At 38.0% G+C, this 22,256-nt stretch overlaps 1 protein-coding gene across 1 annotated transcript in view; it reads left to right on the forward strand.

Moving 5' to 3' along the window:
* Positions 1 to 1,240: 1,240 nt before the first annotated feature.
* The window catches only part of LOC140723850 (uncharacterized), a 29,235-nt gene continuing 8,219 nt past the window's right edge, over positions 1,241 to 22,256 (forward strand). Inside the window, exon 1 of the mRNA XM_073038409.1 lies at positions 1,241 to 1,277. The gene's annotated coding sequence lies outside the window, so the exon portion shown is untranslated. The remainder of the gene's footprint in view (positions 1,278 to 22,256) is intronic.

Genomic DNA, 22,256 nt, shown 5'->3' on the forward strand with positions numbered 1-22,256 from the left:
TTAAAATCTAACCCTGCCGCTCCCCCCTCACTCCCTCTGTGATGACAGTTTGCAACTATTCAAAACTCGGTCAGAGAAGAGATTTCCCTTGAATTTCAAGGAATTATATAAATCTAGAACACATCACAAGCCCTTCAGCCCACAATGTTGTGCCAACCAGAAACTGCCTACAATTACCCTACCGCATAGCCCTCTAATTTTTTTAGGGTCCATGTAACAATCTAGGAATCTCTTAAAATACCCTATTGTATCACACTCCAACACTGTCACCGGCAGTGCATTTCACACACCCACCACACTTTGTGTGGAAAAACTTACCTCTGACATATCCTTTGCAACTTCTTCCAAGCACCTTAAAACCATGCCCCCTTTTTTTAGCCATTTCAGATTAGCTTACTGTGGTTTTAACGTTCTTCAGAGCTCTGGACTAAGGTGGTTAAACTCCTTCTTCCCTGCTCTTTTCAAAGTTTTGTGTCATTTTCATTCATTTCAAAGGATTGTGCCTCAGACAGCTGGGTTGTTGCAATGCGCCTCCAAACTCTGACAGCAGACTAGAGAGTGAATTTCCAATGGAACAGAGTCAGAAATCAACGAATTGCCAGCCTGAGTCAGGGCTTTGGGGCTCCAGAAAGAGATAGGGTTTACGATTTACAAGGAGTAGGAAGAAGAGGAATCAGACCAGCAGGATGTGGCTACAAATGAAAGATCCGAAACATTTTGAAACTGGTCGATCGAAAAGCAAAAGGATGGTTAATTTCTGCAAAATACTGGTGGAAATTATCAGATCAGGCAGCAAGTGCAGAGAGGAATAAATAGACAACGTTTAGGCTGACCCCCTTTAGCATGTCTAGACTGTGTACTCCTCTGCTTACCTGCTGCCTGAACTGCAGAGTTCCTCCTGCATTTTGTGTGTGTGCGTTTTTATATTTCCAGCAACAGCAGAATCTCCTGTGTTTCCAAACTGCATTTGTAAGAATGTTCTCCTTCGGCATTAGACATGCGGAAAGGTTGCTGTTATTAAGTACATTGTTTATGGGAGCTGTATTTTTGCGTTAAAAGAGCTGCTGAGTTTTCTACACAATAAAAAACCTGAGGTATAGGCATGGAACCGGAGCTTGCAGAAACTTTTAATGGCACCGTGATTACCCAGAATGCTCAGCGTCACAATTTTCGCCGTCTCTGAAGCACCGATCGAATGCGCAGGCGTCAGGATTGCGGGCGGCTCCCGAATATCGCGCATGCGCAGTACACAAAAGGCCTCAGGATTTCGGCTCCAGGTAAGAAAGAAATCGTGGCGCGTTCTTTCAGCCCCGAATTCGGGGCAATTGCTCTGGACTCCGGACCACCGTAACCCTGGGACAGTTCTGTTCTTTTCCCTCTCTCTCAGCCCAACGATCCGTACACGAGCCCCGGGGAGCTTCCAGTTGATGAGGGAATGGGAACCGATGGATCTCTCAGACAGAGCTGAGCTCCAGCTTTCTGAATGCAAGGATTAGATAGATAGATAGATAGATAGATACTTTATTCATCCCCATGGGGAAATTCAACATTTTTTCCAATGTCCCGTACACTTGTTGTAGCAAAAACTCATTACATACAATACTTAACTCAGTAATAATATGATATGCATCTAAATCACTAACTCAAAAAGCATTAATAATAGCTTTAAAAAAAAAGTTCTTAAGTCCTGGCAGTTGAATTGTAAAGCCTAATGGCATTGGGGAGTATTGACCTCTTCATCCTGTCTGAGGAGCATTGCATCGACAGTAACCTGTCGCTGAAACTGCTTCTCTGTCTCTGGATGGTGCTATGTAGAGGATGTTCAGGGTTTTCCATAATTGACCGTAGCCTACTCAGCGCCCTTCGCTCAGCTACCGATGTTAAACTCTCCAGTACTTTGCCCACGACAGAGCCCGCCTTCCTTATCAGCTTATTAAGCTTATTAGGAACTCGGAGAAAGGGAACAACATCTTTTACATCACCAGTTGAGAAAATCACCTTTGTTCTACCTCCAATCACAAACAAGAGAAAATGTGCAAACATTGAAAATCCAAGCAACACATCCAAAATGCTGGAGGAACTCAGCATTAGTATTCTTTCCCATAGATGCTGTCTGGCCTGCTGAGTTCCTCCAGCATTTTATGTGTGTTGCTTGTTCTGAACTTTTCTACCGGTGAGAACATGTTTTGATCCATTCTGTCTGGGTACATAATGATATCAAACACTTTTGCCCTGGGCAACAAGTATCTTTCACAAAGCTGCCAGACTCCAGACAGTGCCCTTCCCTTCATATTCACTGGCATTGCCAACAATGAGTTCAACACCGTCAGGTGGAGGGTTCAGGGGAAATATTTATGTACAATACAGAAACCTATGAGTATTGTGGGGATGCAGAAGTTGCTGGAGAACTTGTAAGTGGGAGGAAGTGGAGTGATACTTGGAAATCTGACTTTTTAAATCATCATTTAGCAAGCAAATCAGATATGGATGGTGTGCAAAAGCTGGAGTGAGAAAATCCTTTATTATCCTCTGCAGTCCTGCTACACAGGCTGTGTGAGAGTGCAGATGAACTCAATCAAACCTAGAGGAGATCAAAGTTCTGATTAACAGTGTTTTTCTAGCTGTTAAAATAAATACTTCTCTATTTAAAATTCAGTGTACACATGTTGTCAGTGGGTAAAAATTGCACAGCACAAGATTTTTCGACATTACAAATTAGAGGGGACATTGGTGGGAAGGTGGGGAGTCCTCCAGTGTCCCTGATGCCCTCACCTACAAATTGTGCATCCAGCTGCAGCTTGTAGCCCTGCACGTTAGGGAGTTGAAACTTGAAATGCATGAATTCCAGATCATCCGGGAGTTGGAGGGGGTGATAGATATGACAAGAAGAGAGATGAGTTGCACCCAAGGTGCAGGACACAGGGAACTGCGTGACAGTCAGGAAGGGGATAGAGGTTAAATAGCCATCACAGAGTACTCTTCTGGCCATCCCCTGTAACAACAGGTAGAACACTTTAGAAACTGTTAAGGGGGATTACCTCACAGAGGAATGTCAAAGGGCTGATAGCTGATTTGCTTGTTAGGGAATTAAAACTAACAGAGGATTAAGATCCTGGTGGTAAGGCTTGCTCGTGCTAGTGTGTGCTGTGGGGTGGGGGGGGGGTTAAACTAAAGTGGAGTCAGAATGCCAGAACAGAGAGTGGAGAGGGTGAATTGAAATGACTGATTCCCTTCGTATATCTGAGGAGTAGAAATCTTTATGTTACTTCTCTATCTAAATGTGCAATGTGTAATATATAGTAATTATAGTAAGGACAGTCAATACAATTGTATCAGCATAAACTAATCAGTCTGATAACTTGGTGGAAGGAGCTGTCCCAGAGCCTGTAGGGCCTGGCTTTTATGTTGTGATACCGTTTCCCGGATGGTGGCAGCTGGAACAGTTTGTGGTTGGGGTGATCCTTCAGGCCTTTTTGCGCAACTGTCTTTGTAAATGTCCTGAATAGTGGAAAGTTCACATCTACATTTAAAGGTAAAATTTTGAGGGTACAGAATCTTTATGTTCCTGTTATATTATCAATGGATAATATAACCCGGTTACTTACGGTAGTATAATTCATTTGGCACAAAAAAAGAGAGGAAATGAGTGTGGCAGTTGCTTTGGATGCAGAAAAAGCATTTGATAGATTGGAATGGGATTTTTTATTTAAGGTATTGGAAAAATATGAGTTAGGAAAATCTTTTATACAATGGATTAAAACCTTAAATACTAATCCTCAAGCTAAAGTAGTTACAAATGGTCAGATTTCAACACCATTTTGCTTAACGAAGTCAACTGGACAAGGCTGCCCATTATCACCTGCTTTGTTTGTATTGGCAATAGAACCATTAGCTGAATTAATTAGAACAGAATTAGACATTGGGGGCTTTACAGTTGATCAAGAGGAATATAAGATTATTGTATTTGCTGATGATGTTTTGATTTCTTTAACAAATCCATTGCAATCTTTGCACAGATTATCTTTTAGATTGGAAGAATATGGGAAAGTATCAGGGTATAAAGTAAATTGGGATAAAAGTGAAATTTTATCCCTTACCAAAGGAAATTATAATCAATGTTGATTAGTAACTCAATTTTGATGGTCAATAAATGGGATAAAATATTTAGGTATTAGAGTTGATAATGATGTAAAAAAATTAGATAAACAAAATTATTTTCCATTATTAAAAAAAATAAAAGAGGATCTTGATAAATGGATGATGTTACCAATAACATTAATAGGTAGAGTTAATGCTGTAAAAATTAATATATTTCCTAGATTGCAATATTTATTTCGAACTTTACCATTACAATTTCCTCAGAAGTATTTTCAAGAACTGAATAAATATGTAAGGAAATTTCTTTGGAAAAGAAAGATGTCAAGAATATCATTGGAAAAATTGACATGTAAATTTGATTTAGGAGGGTTACAACTTCCAAATTTTAAAAAATTATTATAAAGCAAATCAACTTTGATTTATTGAGTCTTTTTTTGATGAAGAAAAACCGGCATGGATTTGAATAGAATTAGATAAGATAGGAGAAAACATACCAGAAGATTTTATATATAAATGGGAATCCAAATGGATACGGGGGAAAAAAATCTCCTATATTAAGACACTTGATTGATTTATGGAATAAGGTAAATATGGACAATGAGATAAAGAAATCCCTATTAGCAAAAAGAACTTTAATTCAAAATAGGCTTATTCCTTTTACAATGGATAATAAACTTTTACATAATTGGTTCCAAAAGGGGATTAAATATATAGATGATTGTTTTGAAGGAGGTATATTGATGTCGTTTGATCAATTAAAAAATAAATATAAAATATCAAATAACACTCTTTTCTGTTATTTTCAATTAAAGGCTTATTTACGAGAAAAGTCGGGTCAAACAATGTTGATGCCAAAATCTAGTGAAATAGAAATATTAATTCAAAAAGGAAAAATTTAAAAAATTACATCTTGTATGTATAATTTGATTCAAAAACAGAAAATTAAATCAGGAATTCATAAATCAAGACAAAAATGGGAATCTGATTTGAATGTTAAAATTGATGGAAAAATCTGGTCAAGATTATGTTCTGATAGTATGAGAAATACAATAAATGTTCAACTTAGATTAATACTGTTACGTATACAGGCAACAATAAATATAGATGAGATAGGCAAGGGTTTAACAACAAATAACATGTTTATTAAACACTGAAACAAACCCCCTCAAAAGTAAACAAACCCAAACGTAATCGGAACTCAGCTGCTGGGCAGCTGCTCAAACAGTTCTTAATAGCTTTGCAGTCCCAAACAGTCTTTAAAGCGGGGTTGAAAAAAAAAGTTCTTTAAAACGGTATGCCGAAAGAAAACAGTTCTTTAAAGCGATATGCCGAAAGTAAACAGTTCTTTAGAGCGATATGCCGAAAGTTCAAAAGCTCACAGTCCTTTTAAAAGGAGAGACTTTTAAAGGCGATTTAAATTCTCTTCCACGTCGTTGTCCTTCGATTCCCCGGCGTCGAACTTTCCCACGTCGAATTTTATTAAATATAACGGTTTAAAAGGTACTGACCTTCCTTCCACACTATTCTCAATCTCCCGCTATTTCCAGCGGAGACTAACACGAGAATAGTAAACGAAATCCTTCCGAATGAGGATCAAACAAGGTCGAACTTTTCCACCTTCGAAAATCGATTCTCCTCGATCTTTACCTTCCAAACTTTTGTTCACTCTCCATCAGCAAAGAAACCGTTGGCAGTGACCTTTTAAACTTTAGGCATTATATAAAACTTCATTTTTAACTAAGCTGCGTCATCACATTAAATCACGCAGTGTCATGAAGTCATCTTAGCAAATTCCGCCACGAACTGCCCCACCTGACAGGGTGGGTCTTCCTTTTATACCCTGTAGAAAAAACCTGTCACATGACCTCTACTGGCGGGAAAATGACATCACTCCACCATCACAAAACCATTACCTCATGTCCAGTATAACTTCAACCCCAGTCACGTGACAAGGGTACCACTGTCACGTGTCACGGGTACGTAACACCTCCCTCCAAAAAAAAAACATTTTTGGTCTGACAAGAACAAAAATTTTAACAATCACTTACAAGAAAAACAAATGTATAAATTATATAACATACACAATATACAATACAGTAGGAGTGTTACAATAAAAAAAACCACTCCAAAAAAAAATATTACATTGTACATTCAACATCGAGATAGACAATCAGCAACCACATTATCTTTACCTTTAATATGAGTTATCACAATATTGTACTCCTGTAACATCAAACTCCAATTTAACAATCTTCTGTTTTTGTTTTTCATCTTACTCAGAAAAACTAACGGATTATGATCAATGTAAACAATAAGTGGTTTTTGAGTTGTACCAACATATACCTCAAAATATTCTAAAGCCAAAACAAGAGATAACAATTCTTTCTCTATTGTTGAATAGTTTCTTTGATGCTTATTAAATTTCTTAGAAAAGTAAGCTACTGGATGATCAACCTCATCACCCTCATTCCTTTGCATCAATACTGCTCCCGCAGCTTCATCACTAGCATCTACAGCTAATGAAAAAGGTTTTTCAAAGTCAGGTGCCTTAAGCACAGGTTGTTGACATATCATTGTTTTCAATTTTTCAAATGCTTCCTGACAAGACACTGTCCACACAAACTTTACATTCTTCTGCAGAAGATTAGTTAATGGAAGGGCAACATTAGCAAAATTCTTACAAAATTTTCTATAATATCCTACCATTCCCAAAAATCTTCTGAGAGTTTTTTTCCCCGTCGGAGTGGGAATCTCTAAAATTGCCTGAACTTTTGCCTGAACAGGAGCTACCTTACCTTGACCTACAACATAACCAAGGTAAGTCACAGTGGCATGTCCAAATTCACTCTTGGCTAAATTAATAGTCAAGTTAGCTTTTGAAAGCTTTTCAAACAATTTCTCCACCGCAATTATGTGTGCTTCCCAAGTATCATTTCCTGTCACTAAATCATCAATATAAGCATCAGTATCTTTCAATCCCTGAATCACAGAATTAATCATCCTCTGGAAAGTACCTGGGGCATTCTTCATCCCAAATGGAAGAACATTATACTCATATAACCCAGATGGAGTTACAAATGCAGAAATCTCTCTACCTCTGTCCGTTAATGGAACACACCAATACCCTTTCAATAAATCAATCTTTGTAAGGAACTTTGCTTTCCCAACTTTATCTACACAATCATCTACTCTAGGAATTGGATATGCATCTGTTTTCGTTACAGCATTCACCTTCCTATAGTCCGTACAAAACCTAATACTACCATCAGGTTTTGGCACCATAACACATGGCGAACTCCAATTCGAGTTAGAATGTCTAATAATATCATTCTCTAACATGTATTCAATTTCTTTCTCAGCAAGTTCACATTTTTCCATGTTCATCCTATATGGATGTTGTTTAATAGGTTTGGCATCTCCAACATCTACATCATGTGAAGCTATAGTAGTCTTTCTCGGAACATCTGGAAACAAATCCTTATACTTAAAAATCAATTCCTTCATCTGTTGTTTCTGCTCTAGCTGTAAATGTGCTAATTTCTCATCCATATTTTCCAAAATGGTCGAATTAGGTAACCTAACAGAAACAATGTTAGATTTAGAATGAAAGTCAGATGAATCATCTATCATGTTCCCAGTTAAATCAAACTCATTCTCACTAACCACAACAGTCACAGTACCAGATTGTTTCTCAAAATATGGTTTAATCATATTTATGTGGCAAAGTTGTGTTGACCTTCTGCGATCTGGAGTTTTTATTACGTAATCCACATCATTGATTCTAGACACAATTTCATAAGGTCCATGAAATCTAGCTTGTAAAGGATTTGTCTGCACTGGGAAAAGAACCAACACCTTATCTCCAGGCTTAAACATCCTCATCCTAGCTTCCTTATCATACCAAGTTTTCATTTTCTCCTGAGCCAACTTTAAATTTTCCTTGGCTAAACTACAAGCTTTATGTAACCTGTCCTTAAATTTCAAAACATAGTCCAACAAATTAGTATGCACTTCCTTACTAATCCACTGTTCCTTCAATAAAGCTAAAGGTCCTCTAACTCTATGCCCAAACACAAGTTCAAATGGACTAAAACCTAAAGATTCCTGTACCGATTCCCTTACTGCAAATAAAAGTAAGTTTATACTCTCATCCCAGTCACTTTCATTTTCCACACAATATGTCCTAATCATATTCTTGAGAGTAGAATGAAACCTCTCCAAGGCACCTTGCGATTCTGGATGGTATGCAGACGAAGTGATTTGCTTAGCTCCCAATTTATAAACTATCTGTTGAAACAATCCAGACATAAAATTACTACCTTGATCAGTTTGTATTTCCTTAGGCAATCCAAAATAAGTAAAGAATTTTATAAGAGCCTTCGTCACAGTTTTAGCTTTTATATTCCTAAGTGGTACTGCCTCTGGAAACCTAGACGAAGTACACATGATAGTCAACAAATACTGATAACCAGTTTTTGTCTTTGGTAATGGACCAACACAATCTACAATAACCTTAGAAAACGGTTCACCAAATGCTGGAATAGGTTGTAATGGAGCTACTGGTGTAACCTGATTTGGTTTACCCACAATTTGACAAGTATGGCACGTCTTACAAAACATCGCCACATCTTTTCTTAGACCAGGCCAGTAAAAATGTTTTAAAATCTTGTCCACAGTTTTCCTTACCCCTTGATGTCCACCTAAAGGCACACTATGAGCTAAAGTCAAAATCTCATTCCGATAAACTTTAGGAACAACTACCTGATAAACAACATTCCATTCCTCACTTGCAGGAATTGTAGGCGACCTCCACTTCCTCATCAACACTCCTTTTTCCAAATAATATCCTACTGACACCTTCTCAATTTCACTACCTAGTAAAGCTTGTTCCCTCAATTTTATAATCTCAGGATCTCTATTCTGCTCTGCTATCATCTCCTTCCGAGACAGAGATAAATCTTCATAGTCAAACTTACTCCCAGAACCTTGTTCAAACAACGAAGGTAAGAAAGTCTCTGACACATCCTCAAAACTCACATCCTGAGTTGAACAGTCATGAGTAACAACCTCATTCTGCCCATCAATTTTTTTAGCCTTAGCTCTAGTCACAACACAGGAAGAATCTGTGTTAGAATTCATCTCTGGTTCCTCTGATTCCATTGTCAAATGCACTTCAGGAAAAACTTGTCCACCTGCCAAGTCATTACCTAACAATAAAGAAATACCCTTCATAGGTAAGCTATGCTGTAGTCCTACTTTAACAAATCCTGTAACTAACCCTGACTTTAAATTTACTTCATGTAAATGTACAGGCATAAAATCACTTCCAACACCTCTTATGTAATTTACCTCACCAGTATCACTCTCTTCATTAAACTTCAACACACTATCTAACATCAGTGATTGAGAAGCTCCAGTATCCCTAAGAATTTTTATTGGCACCAGAGTAGATCCTTCTTTCAAGGATACAAACCCTTCAGTTATAAAATGATCATATCCCTTTCTAACTTTGTCAGACTCTAACAAATCCTCATTTGTGTTTACCCTGTAACTTTCCAGGGTTTCCAACAATTTGAAACAGTTAGCTATTACATGGCCAGGCTTCTTACAATAGTTACAAATAAGACCAAACTGTCTTTCCTTCACAGGTTTTCCTTCCTCCTTACCTCTCTCATTAACCTCTGATTTAATTTCTAATTTACCTGGAGTCTCCATATTATTTTTCCTCTTGAAAATTCTACCCTGAGGAAATTTATTCTTATGGATTAAAACATACTCATCAGCTAATCTAGCACAGTCCTGCAATTTATCAGTATCCCTCTCATTTAAGTAGGTCCTTACTTCAACAGGAATGCTTCTTTTAAATCCCTCCATCAAAATCAGCTCTTTCAATGTCTCATAGTCCTCATTTACATTTTTAGAAGAAACCCATCTCTCAAAACACATATGCTTTGAGAATATTTGTTTTCACAATATCATAATCTAATGCTTGCGCAGCAGTTAAAGCTGTGTAAACCTGTTGTGCCTTGCCTTTAATCACACTCTGTAACAACACTGACCATTTATCTTTCGGCCACTCTGACATCCGAGCAATAGTTTCAAAATGTTGAAAATATCTTTCCACTTCTGTTTCACTAAATGGAGGGACCAATTTAATTTCTTGACTAGCAACAAACGGTTTTCTAGAATCAGAAGACTGATTCCCAGACCTTAAATTCTCCATTGCAGATTCAAACTCTCTCTTTTTCTGGTCAGATTCTAATTTATAACGCTCCAACTCTGCTTTACTTTGTTCCAACCTCATTTGTTCAATTTGCAACTGCATCTCCAGATTACTTATTGGAAACGATTCTAAAATCGATTCATCAAAACCACCCGAAGCCACAAAATATGATGCGATCTTTCTCTGTATTACAGCTTTTGATGTAGTCGCCAAAATACCTTTAAGTTGCAATCTCTTAGCAATCTCAGATACTTCAGTTTTTTTCGCCGTCGCTAACAAATCCGCGTCTGGCGAATCAAGAAACTCATCAATATTCATCGTTGCCGAATACCACTCACAAGCCAATCAAACAAAAAAAACCGAGCAAACCCCGTTACCAAAACACCGATTCAAAATTCAAAAAGCACTTTAAACTCAAACGATTCAATCCCGGACGAGCCCCCATAATTAATGTTACGTATTCAGGCAACAATAAATATAGATGAGATAGGCAAGGGTTTAACAACAAATAACACGTTTATTAAACACTGAAACAAACCCCCTCAAAAGTAAACAAACCCAAACGTAATCGGAACTCAGCTGCTGGGCAGCTGCTCAAACAGTTCTTAATAGCTTTGCAGTCCCAAACAGTCTTTAAAGCGGGGTTGAAAAAAAAAGTTCTTTAAAACGGTATGCCGAAAGAAAACAGTTCTTTAAAGCGATATGCCGAAAGTAAACAGTTCTTTAGAGCGATATGCCGAAAGTTCAAAAGCTCACAGTCCTTTTAAAAGGAGAGACTTTTAAAGGCGATTTAAATTCTCTTCCACGTCGTTGTCCTTCGATTCCCCGGCGTCGAACTTTCCCACGTCGAATTTTATTAAATATAACGGTTTAAAAGGTACTGACCTTCCTTCCACACTATTCTCAATCTCCCGCTATTTCCAGCGGAGACTAACACGAGAATAGTAAACGAAATCCTTCCGAATGAGGATCAAACAAGGTCGAACTTTTCCACCTTCGAAAATCGATTCTCCTCGATCTTTACCTTCCAAACTTTTGTTCACTCTCCATCAGCAAAGAAACCGTTGGCAGTGACCTTTTAAACTTTAGGCATTATATAAAACTTCATTTTTAACTAAGCTGCGTCATCACATTAAATCACGCAGTGTCATGAAGTCATCTTAGCAAATTCCGCCACGAACTGCCCCTCCTGACAGGGTGGGTCTTCCTTTTATACCCTGTAGAAAAAACCTGTCACATGACCTCTACTGGCGGGAAAATGACATCACTCCACCATCACAAAACCATTACCTCATGTCCAGTATAACTTCAACCCCAGTCACGTGACAAGGGTACCACTGTCACGTGTCACGGGTACGTAACACCTCCCTCCAAAAAAAAAACATTTTTGGTCTGACAAGAACAAAAATTTTAACAATCACTTACAAGAAAAACAAATGTATAAATTATATAACATACACAATATACAATACAGTAGGAGTGTTACAATAAAAAAAACCACTCCAAAAAAAAATATTACATTGTACATTCAACATCGAGATAGACAATCAGCAACCACATTATCTTTACCTTTAATATGAGTTATCACAATATTGTACTCCTGTAACATCAAACTCCAATTTAACAATCTTCTGTTTTTGTTTTTCATCTTACTCAGAAAAACTAACGGATTATGATCAGTGTAAACAATAAGTGGTTTTTGAGTTGTACCAACATATACCTCAAAATATTCTAAAGCCAAAACAAGAGATAACAATTCTTTCTCTATTGTTGAATAGTTTCTTTGATGCTTATTAAATTTCTTAGAAAAGTAAGCTACTGGATGATCAACCTCATCACCCTCATTCCTTTGCATCAATACTGCTCCCGCAGCTTCATCACTAGCATCTACAGCTAATGAAAAAGGTTTTTCAAAGTCAGGTGCCTTAAGCACAGGTTGTTGACATATCATTGTTTTCAATTTTTCAAATGCTTCCTGACAAGACACTGTCCACACAAACTTTACATTCTTCTGCAGAAGATTAGTTAATGGAAGGGCAACATTAGCAAAATTCTTACAAAATTTTCTATAATATCCTACCATTCCCAAAAATCTTCTGAGAGTTTTTTTCCCCGTCGGAGTGGGAATCTCTAAAATTGCCTGAACTTTTGCCTGAACAGGAGCTACCTTACCTTGACCTACAACATAACCAAGGTAAGTCACAGTGGCATGTCCAAATTCACTCTTGGCTAAATTAATAGTCAAGTTAGCTTTTGAAAGCTTTTCAAACAATTTCTCCACCGCAATTATGTGTGCTTCCCAAGTATCATTTCCTGTCACTAAATCATCAATATAAGCATCAGTATCTTTCAATCCCTGAATCACAGAATTAATCATCCTCTGGAAAGTACCTGGGGCATTCTTCATCCCAAATGGAAGAACATTATACTCATATAACCCAGATGGAGTTACAAATGCAGAAATCTCTCTACCTCTGTCCGTTAATGGAACACACCAATACCCTTTCAATAAATCAATCTTTGTAAGGAACTTTGCTTTCCCAACTTTATCTACACAATCATCTACTCTAGGAATTGGATATGCATCTGTTTTCGTTACAGCATTCACCTTCCTATAGTCCGTACAAAACCTAATACTACCATCAGGTTTTGGCACCATAACACATGGCGAACTCCAATTCGAGTTAGAATGTCTAATAATATCATTCTCTAACATGTATTCAATTTCTTTCTCAGCAAGTTCACATTTTTCCATGTTCATCCTATATGGATGTTGTTTAATAGGTTTGGCATCTCCAACATCTACATCATGTGAAGCTATAGTAGCCTTTCTCGGAACATCTGGAAACAAATCCTTATACTTAAAAATCAATTCCTTCATCTGTTGTTTCTGCTCTAGCTGTAAATGTGCTAATTTCTCATCCATATTTTCCAAAATGGTCGAATTAGGTAACCTAACAGAAACAATGTTAGATTTAGAATGAAAGTCAGATGAATCATCTATCATGTTCCCAGTTAAATCAAACTCATTCTCACTAACCACAACAGTCACAGTACCAGATTGTTTCTCAAAATATGGTTTAATCATATTTATGTGGCAAAGTTGTGTTGACCTTCTGCGATCTGGAGTTTTTATTACGTAATCCACATCATTGATTCTAGACACAATTTCATAAGGTCCATGAAATCTAGCTTGTAAAGGATTTGTCTGCACTGGGAAAAGAACCAACACCTTATCTCCAGGCTTAAACATCCTCATCCTAGCTTCCTTATCATACCAAGTTTTCATTTTCTCCTGAGCCAACTTTAAATTTTCCTTGGCTAAACTACAAGCTTTATGTAACCTGTCCTTAAATTTCAAAACATAGTCCAACAAATTAGTATGCACTTCCTTACTAATCCACTGTTCCTTCAATAAAGCTAAAGGTCCTCTAACTCTATGCCCAAACACAAGTTCAAATGGACTAAAACCTAAAGATTCCTGTACCGATTCCCTTACTGCAAATAAAAGTAAGTTTATACTCTCATCCCAGTCACTTTCATTTTCCACACAATATGTCCTAATCATATTCTTGAGAGTAGAATGAAACCTCTCCAAGGCACCTTGCGATTCTGGATGGTATGCAGACGAAGTGATTTGCTTAGCTCCCAATTTATAAACTATCTGTTGAAACAATCCAGACATAAAATTACTACCTTGATCAGTTTGTATTTCCTTAGGCAATCCAAAATAAGTAAAGAATTTTATAAGAGCCTTCGTCACAGTTTTAGCTTTTATATTCCTAAGTGGTACTGCCTCTGGAAACCTAGACGAAGTACACATGATAGTCAACAAATACTGATAACCAGTTTTTGTCTTTGGTAATGGACCAACACAATCTACAATAACCTTAGAAAACGGTTCACCAAATGCTGGAATAGGTTGTAATGGAGCTACTGGTGTAACCTGATTTGGTTTACCCACAATTTGACAAATATGGCACGTCTTACAAAACATCGCCACATCTTTTCTTAGACCAGGCCAGTAAAAATGTTTTAAAATCTTGTCCACAGTTTTCCTTACCCCTTGATGTCCACCTAAAGGCACACTATGAGCTAAAGTCAAAATCTCATTCCGATAAACTTTAGGAACAACTACCTGATAAACAACATTCCATTCCTCACTTGCAGGAATTGTAGGCGACCTCCACTTCCTCATCAACACTCCTTTTTCCAAATAATATCCTACTGACACCTTCTCAATTTCACTACCTAGTAAAGCTTGTTCCCTCAATTTTATAATCTCAGGATCTCTATTCTGCTCTGCTATCATCTCCTTCCGAGACAGAGATAAATCTTCATAGTCAAACTTACTCCCAGAACCTTGTTCAAACAACGAAGGTAAGAAAGTCTCTGACACATCCTCAAAACTCACATCCTGAGTTGAACAGTCATGAGTAACAACCTCATTCTGCCCATCAATTTTTTTAGCCTTAGCTCTAGTCACAACACAGGAAGAATCTGTGTTAGAATTCATCTCTGGTTCCTCTGATTCCATTGTCAAATGCACTTCAGGAAAAACTTGTCCACCTGCCAAGTCATTACCTAACAATAAAGAAATACCCTTCATAGGTAAGCTATGCTGTAGTCCTACTTTAACAAATCCTGTAACTAACCCTGACTTTAAATTTACTTCATGTAAATGTACAGGCATAAAATCACTTCCAACACCTCTTATGTAATTTACCTCACCAGTATCACTCTCTTCATTAAACTTCAACACACTATCTAACATCAGTGATTGAGAAGCTCCAGTATCCCTAAGAATTTTTATTGGCACCAGAGTAGATCCTTCTTTCAAGGATACAAACCCTTCAGTTATAAAATGATCATATCCCTTTCTAACTTTGTCAGACTCTAACAAATCCTCATTTGTGTTTACCAAACCCTGTAACTTTACAGGTGCTTCAGTATGTTGCACACAAGCATCTGGAACTGCTTCCTTCTCTTTCTTTTTCAATTTGAAACAGTTAGCTATTACATGGCCAGGCTTCTTACAATAGTTACAAATAAGACCAAACTGTCTTTCCTTCACAGGTTTTCCTTCCTCCTTACCTCTCTCATTAACCTCTGATTTAATTTCTAATTTACCTGGAGTCTCCATATTATTTTTCCTCTTGAAAATTCTACCCTGAGGAAATTTATTCTTATGGATTAAAACATACTCATCAGCTAATCTAGCACAGTCCTGCAATTTATCAGTATCCCTCTCATTTAAGTAGGTCCTTACTTCAACAGGAATGCTTCTTTTAAATCCCTCCATCAAAATCAGCTCTTTCAATGTCTCATAGTCCTCATTTACATTTTTAGAAGAAACCCATCTCTCAAAACACATATGCTTTGAGAATATTTGTTTTCACAATATCATAATCTAATGCTTGCGCAGCAGTTAAAGCTGTGTAAACCTGTTGTGCCTTGCCTTTAATCACACTCTGTAACAACACTGACCATTTATCTTTCGGCCACTCTGACATCCGAGCAATAGTTTCAAAATGTTGAAAATATCTTTCCACTTCTGTTTCACTAAATGGAGGGACCAATTTAATTTCTTGACTAGCAACAAACGGTTTTCTAGAATCAGAAGACTGATTCCCAGACCTTAAATTCTCCATTGCAGATTCAAACTCTCTCTTTTTCTGGTCAGATTCTAATTTATAACGCTCCAACTCTGCTTTACTTTGTTCCAACCTCATTTGTTCAATTTGCAACTGCATCTCCAGATTACTTATTGGAAACGATTCTAAAATCGATTCATCAAAACCACCCGAAGCCACAAAATATGATGCGATCTTTCTCTGTATTACAGCTTTTGATGTAGTCGCCAAAATACCTTTAAGTTGCAATCTCTTAGCAATCTCAGATACTTCAGTTTTTTTCGCCGTCGCTAACAAATCCGCGTCTGGCGAATCAAGAAACTCATCAATATTCATCGTTGCCGAATACCACTCACAAGCCAATCAAACAAAAAAAACCGAGCAAACCCCGTTACCAAAACAACGATTCAAAATTCAAAAAGCACTTTAAACTCAAACGATTCAATCCCGGACGAGCCCCCATAATTAATGTTACGTATTCAGGCAACAATAAATATAGATGAGATAGGCAAGGGTTTAACAACAAATAACACGTTATTAAACACTGAAACAAACCCCCTCAAAAGTAAACAAACCCAAACGTAATCGGAACTCAGCTGCTGGGCAGCTGCTCAAACAGTTCTTAATAGCTTTGCAGTCCCAAACAGTCTTTAAAGCGGGGTTGAAAAAAAAAGTTCTTTAAAACGGTATGCCGAAAGAAAACAGTTCTTTAAAGCGATATGCCGAAAGTAAACAGTTCTTTAGAGCGATATGCCAAAAGTTCAAAAGCTCACAGTCCTTTTAAAAGGAGAGACTTTTAAAGGCGATTTAAATTCTCTTCCTCGTCGTTGTCCTTCGATTCCCCGGCGTCGAACTTTCCCACGTCGAATTTTATTAAATATAACGGTTTAAAAGGTACTGACCTTCCTTCCACACTATTCTCAATCTCCCGCTATTTCCAGCGGAGACTAACACGAAATCCTTCCGAATGAGGATCAAACAAGGTCGAACTTTTCCACCTTCGAAAATCGATTCTCCTCGATCTTTACCTTCCAAACTTTTGTTCACTCTCCATCAGCAAAGAAACCGTTGGCAGTGACCTTTTAAACTTTAGGCATAATATAAAACTTCATTTTTAACTAAACTGCGTCATCACATTAAATCACGCAGTGTCATGAAGTCATCTTAGCAAATTCCGCCACGAACTGCCCCACCTGACAGGGTGGGTCTTCCTTTTATACCCTGTAGAAAAAACCTGTCACATGACCTCTACTGGCGGGAAAATGACATCACTCCACCATCACAAAACCATTACCTCATGTCCAGTATAACTTCAACCCCAGTCACGTGACAAGGGTACCACTGTCACGTGTCACGGGTACGTAACAATACAATATAATTTTTTACATCAATTATATATAACACCACAGAAAATAAATAGATTAAATTCAAATATGTCTGACCAATGTTTTCGATGTAATCAAGGAATTGGTACTTTTTTACATTCTACTTGGTCTTGTTTTAAAATTCAACCATTTTGGATAAATCTAAGACTTTTATTGGAACAAATTATTGGAGTACAACTCCCACATAGTCCAGTATTATTTTTATTAGGAGACATTGAAAGGACAATACTGAAACTTAAATTGAATAAGTGTCAGAAAAAATTTATAAAAATTGCATTGGCAGTAGCCAAAAAAGTTATCGCAGTTACTTGGAAATCTGATTTATATTTAACTGATTTAATCTGATTGTTGGAATAATGAAATACATAGTTGAATTCCACTTGAAAAAATTACATACAATCTAAGAAATGAATATGATATATTTTTGAAAATTTGGCTCCCATACCTACAAAAGATAGGATTAAATACATAGGTCCTTTGAAGATAAAATTATAAAGTAATTGGGGAAAGTAAAAATAAATATTAAAATTATTTTGAATTCCATGGAGCATGTGGGGATCCTCCGATATCCAGGCAATCTTTCTTTTTTTTTTCTTTCTTTAGATAAGGGTTAAGAGGGGGAGGGTTAAGGGGAGGGTTAATATCATTTTTCTCACTATTTTATCATCACATTTATTCTTTGTAATTTTCTAAAATTTTAATACATAGAAAAATACAACTTCACGTGGAAAATCTTCAAAAACAGCGAGTGTCTGAATTCAGATACTGAAAAGATTTTTTTTCTCACAAGCTTAATAATACGTTCTTTGTCTCTGAAACGGAGAAAACGCACAACAATATGTCTGTTTTTACCTTGATCCAAAAATTTTTAAGTGCCGATTCTGTGAGCCATTTTGATATCTGAAGGCTGTAAGCAAACCTCTGGAAATAAAGACTGAAGCATTTTTTGCGAAATAATCCAGTGTGTCGGCCAATTCTGATTTCTCTTTTAATCCAACAATTCGAATATTGTTCCGATGTGATCGAGCTTCAAATCAGCAATCGGATCGATGATCCGTTGTTGGGCTTTTTCCAAACGACAGGAAAGGTCTAAAGTACTTCGACTAACTTCTTTAAAATCAAGGCTCAAAGAGTCGACTTTTCCTTCGAATTTCTCTTTTAGTTGAGTTATCTCAATGCTGATATTGCTGATTTGAGATTTTAGTCTCTCTACCCGGGAGTGGGTTCCTCCGAGAATTCGTCAGTTTTCTTGATTTTCCCATTGCCCGGGTCCGTATTTCTTATGGCGCTTCTGAGAGTGGCCATAATTATATCTGATCCGACTGAATAAAGTTGAAATTTCTAAGTATAAATCGGAAAAGGGAGAGATTAAAGATGGACAAGAAGTGGCTGTGTTCGACCTGTCCATAGCTGGGAGGCGGAGTCCCCTAGAGGAACAAATGTGTAGGTAGATCACAGACCATGCCAAGAAACAAAGGTTGATATGGTAAGCGATTTTAACTTTCCAAATATTGACTGTGTCTCTCATCCTGCAAAAGGACTAGCTGGGGTAGAATTTGGCAAATGTGTCCTTAATCAGTATGTAGAATTCCCAACATAGAAGTGTGCAATATGCTATTAGGGAATGATCCAGGGCTAGTGACAGAAATTAGTGTATGGGAACACTTTGTATTTAGTGATCATAATGCCATGAGATTCCAAGTAAATATGGAAAAAGAGAGGTCTGGGACACAGGTTGAGATTCTAAATAGGAGAAAGGTCAATTTGGATGTTAAGAGAAAGGATCTGAGAAGTATGGGCTGGGTCAGGATGTTTTCTGTCAAAGGAGTACTTGGTAAATGGGAGTCCTTCAGCAGTTGAATTTTGAATCTGTGGAGTTTGTATGTGCCTGCAAAATTAAAAGTTGAAAGGTAACTGGTGCAGGGAACCTTGGTTTTCAAAAGATATGGTGGCCCCGGATATTTTATTCCTGTAAATGCCTCAGACTGGAAGGTGCAACCAAGACTCATTAATGACTACAAATCATAATTCAGTGCCCTGAGCATACCTGATCTTTATTTTAGTTATAACCATATAATGATTACAGCACGGAAACAGGCCATCTCGGCCCTTTTAGTCTGTGCCGAATGCTTACTCTCACTTAGTCCCACTGGCCCGCACTCAGCCCATAACCCTCCATCCCTTTCCTGTCCATATACCTATACAATTTTACTTTAAATGACAATACCGAATGTGCCTCTACCACTTCTACTAGAAGCTCGTTCCACTCTCTGAGTAAAGAGATTCCCCCTTGTGTTACCCTGAAACTTTTGCCCCCTGACTCTCAAATCATGTCCTCTTGCTTGAATTTGTCCTACTCTCAATGGAAAAAGCCTATCCACGTCAACTCAATCTATCCCCCTCATTATTTTAAATACCTCTATCAAGTCCCCCCTCAACCTTCTACGCTCCAAAGAATAAAGACCAAACTTGTTAAACCTTTCCCTGTAATTAGGTGCTGAAACCCAGGTAACATTCTAGTAAATCTTCTCTGTACTCTCTCTATTTTGTTAACATCTTTCCTATAATTTGGTGACCAGAACTGTACACAATACTCCAAATTTGGCCTTACCAATGCCTTGTACAACTTTAACTTTACATCCCAACTCCTATACTCAATGCTCTGATTTATAAAGGCCAGCATACCAAAAGCTTTCTTCACCACCCTATCCACATTCAGGGAACTATGCACCATTATTCCTAGATCACTCTGTTCTACTGCATTCTTCAATGCCCTACCATTTACCTTGTATGACCTATTTGGATTATTCCTACCAAAATGTAGCACCTCACACTTATCAGCATTAAACTCCATCTGCCGTTGTTCAGCCCACTCTTCTACCTGGCCTAAATCTCTCTGCATACTTTGAAAACTTACTTCATGCCACCTACCTTAGTATCATCTGCATACTTACTAATCCAATTTACCACCCCATCATCCAGATCATTAGTGTATATGACAAACAACATTGGACCCAATACAGATCCCTGAAGCACAGCACTAGTCACCGGCCTCCAACCTGACAAACAGTTATCCACCACTACTCTCTGGCATCTCCCATCCAGCCACTGTTGAATCCATTTTACTACTTCAATATTGATACCTAACGATTAAACCTTCTTAACTAACCTCCCGTGTGGGACATTGTCAAAGGCCTTACTGAAGTCCATATAGACAACATCCACTGCTTTACCCTCATCAACTTTCCTCGTAACCTCTTCAAAAAATTCAATAAGATTTGTCAAATATGACCTTCCACGCTCAAATCCATGCTGTCTATTCCTAATCAGACCCTGTCTATCCAGATCATTATATATACCATCTCTAAGAATACTTTCCATTAATTTACCCACCACTGACGTCAAACTGACAGGCTTATAATTGCTAGGTTTACTCTTGGAACAGTTTTTAAACAATGGAACCACATGAGCAATACGCCAATCCTCCGGCACCATCCCCGTTTCTAATAACATTTGAAATATTTCTGTCAGAGCCCCTATTGTTTCTACACTGACTTTCCTCAACGTCCCAGGGAATATCCTGTCAGGATTCGGAGATTGTTGTCTTCTGTTGGTTTCTAAAACTTTCCAATCGTTTTTGTACTATTATTTACCCTCCCTTTGGCATTTATGTTGGCTTTGGCTTCTCATTTCAGTCATGGTTGTGTCCTCCTACTTTCACTTCTTTGGGATGTATCGTTCACTCAGCTCCCGAATTGATCCAAGAAACTCCAGCCATTACTGCTCCATCGTCATTCCTACCAGTCTCCCCTTCCAATCAAGTTTGGCCAGCTTCTCTGTCATAGGGACATGGAGAAGTTCCATGCAACAGGCCATTTGGCCCATCCAGGCAATGCTGAAGATTTTTAAACTCTCTGATGCAACATCCTACACTGGGATCACAGCCCTTCATACCCCTACCATCCAGGTACCCATCCAAACTCCTCTTAAATGCTGAAATTGAGATGGCATGAACCACTTGTGCTGGCATCTCATTCCACACTCTCACAACCATTTCAGTGAAGGGTTTTTCCACATGTTCCCCTTGAATTTTCACCTTCCCCACTTCCCCATGACCTCTGGTTATCATCACATCCAACCTCAGTGGAAACAATTGCTTGCTTTTACCCTATCTGTACCCTCACAATTGTGTATGCTTTGAAGAAATCCTCAAAGCAATGCATAATTTCCTTGTTTATGTTTAGAACTGTTTTTAGGTGTATAAGATGATGAGGGGCATTGATCGTGTGGATAGGCAGAGGCTTTTTCCCAGGGCTGAAGTGGCTAACACGAGGGGACAGAATTTTAGGTTGCTTGAAAATGTGTGCCAAGGGGATGTCGGGGGTAACGTTTTTCACACAGAGAGTGGTGGGTGTGTGGAATGCACTGCCAGCAGCGGTGGTGGAAGCGAATACAATAGGGTCTTTTATGGCACCCTGAGACAGGTACATGGAGCTTAGAAAAATAGAGGTCTATGCGTTAGGGAAATTCCAGGCAGTTTCCAGAGTAGGTTACATGGTTGGCACAACTTTGTGGGCTGAAGGGCCTGTAATATGTTGTAGACTTCTATGTTCTATGTTAAACAGCGAAACATAGAAAACCTACAGCCTTTGGCCCACAAAGTTGAGCCGTACATGTGCCTAACTTAGAAATTACTAGGCTTACCTATAGCCCTCTATTTTACTAAGCTCCATGTACCTATCTAAAAGCCTCTTAATATACCCTATCGTATCCGCCTCCAGCACTGTTGTCGCACACACTCACCACTCTCTGAGTAAAAAACTTACCGCTGACATCTCCTCTGTACCGACTCCACAGCATCTTGAACCTGTGTCCTCTTGTGGCAGCTATTTCAGACCTGGCAAAAAGCCTCTGACT

The sequence above is a fragment of the Hemitrygon akajei genome, unplaced genomic scaffold, assembly GCF_048418815.1.
Source record: "Hemitrygon akajei unplaced genomic scaffold, sHemAka1.3 Scf000140, whole genome shotgun sequence".
Lineage (NCBI taxonomy): Eukaryota > Metazoa > Chordata > Chondrichthyes > Myliobatiformes > Dasyatidae > Hemitrygon > Hemitrygon akajei.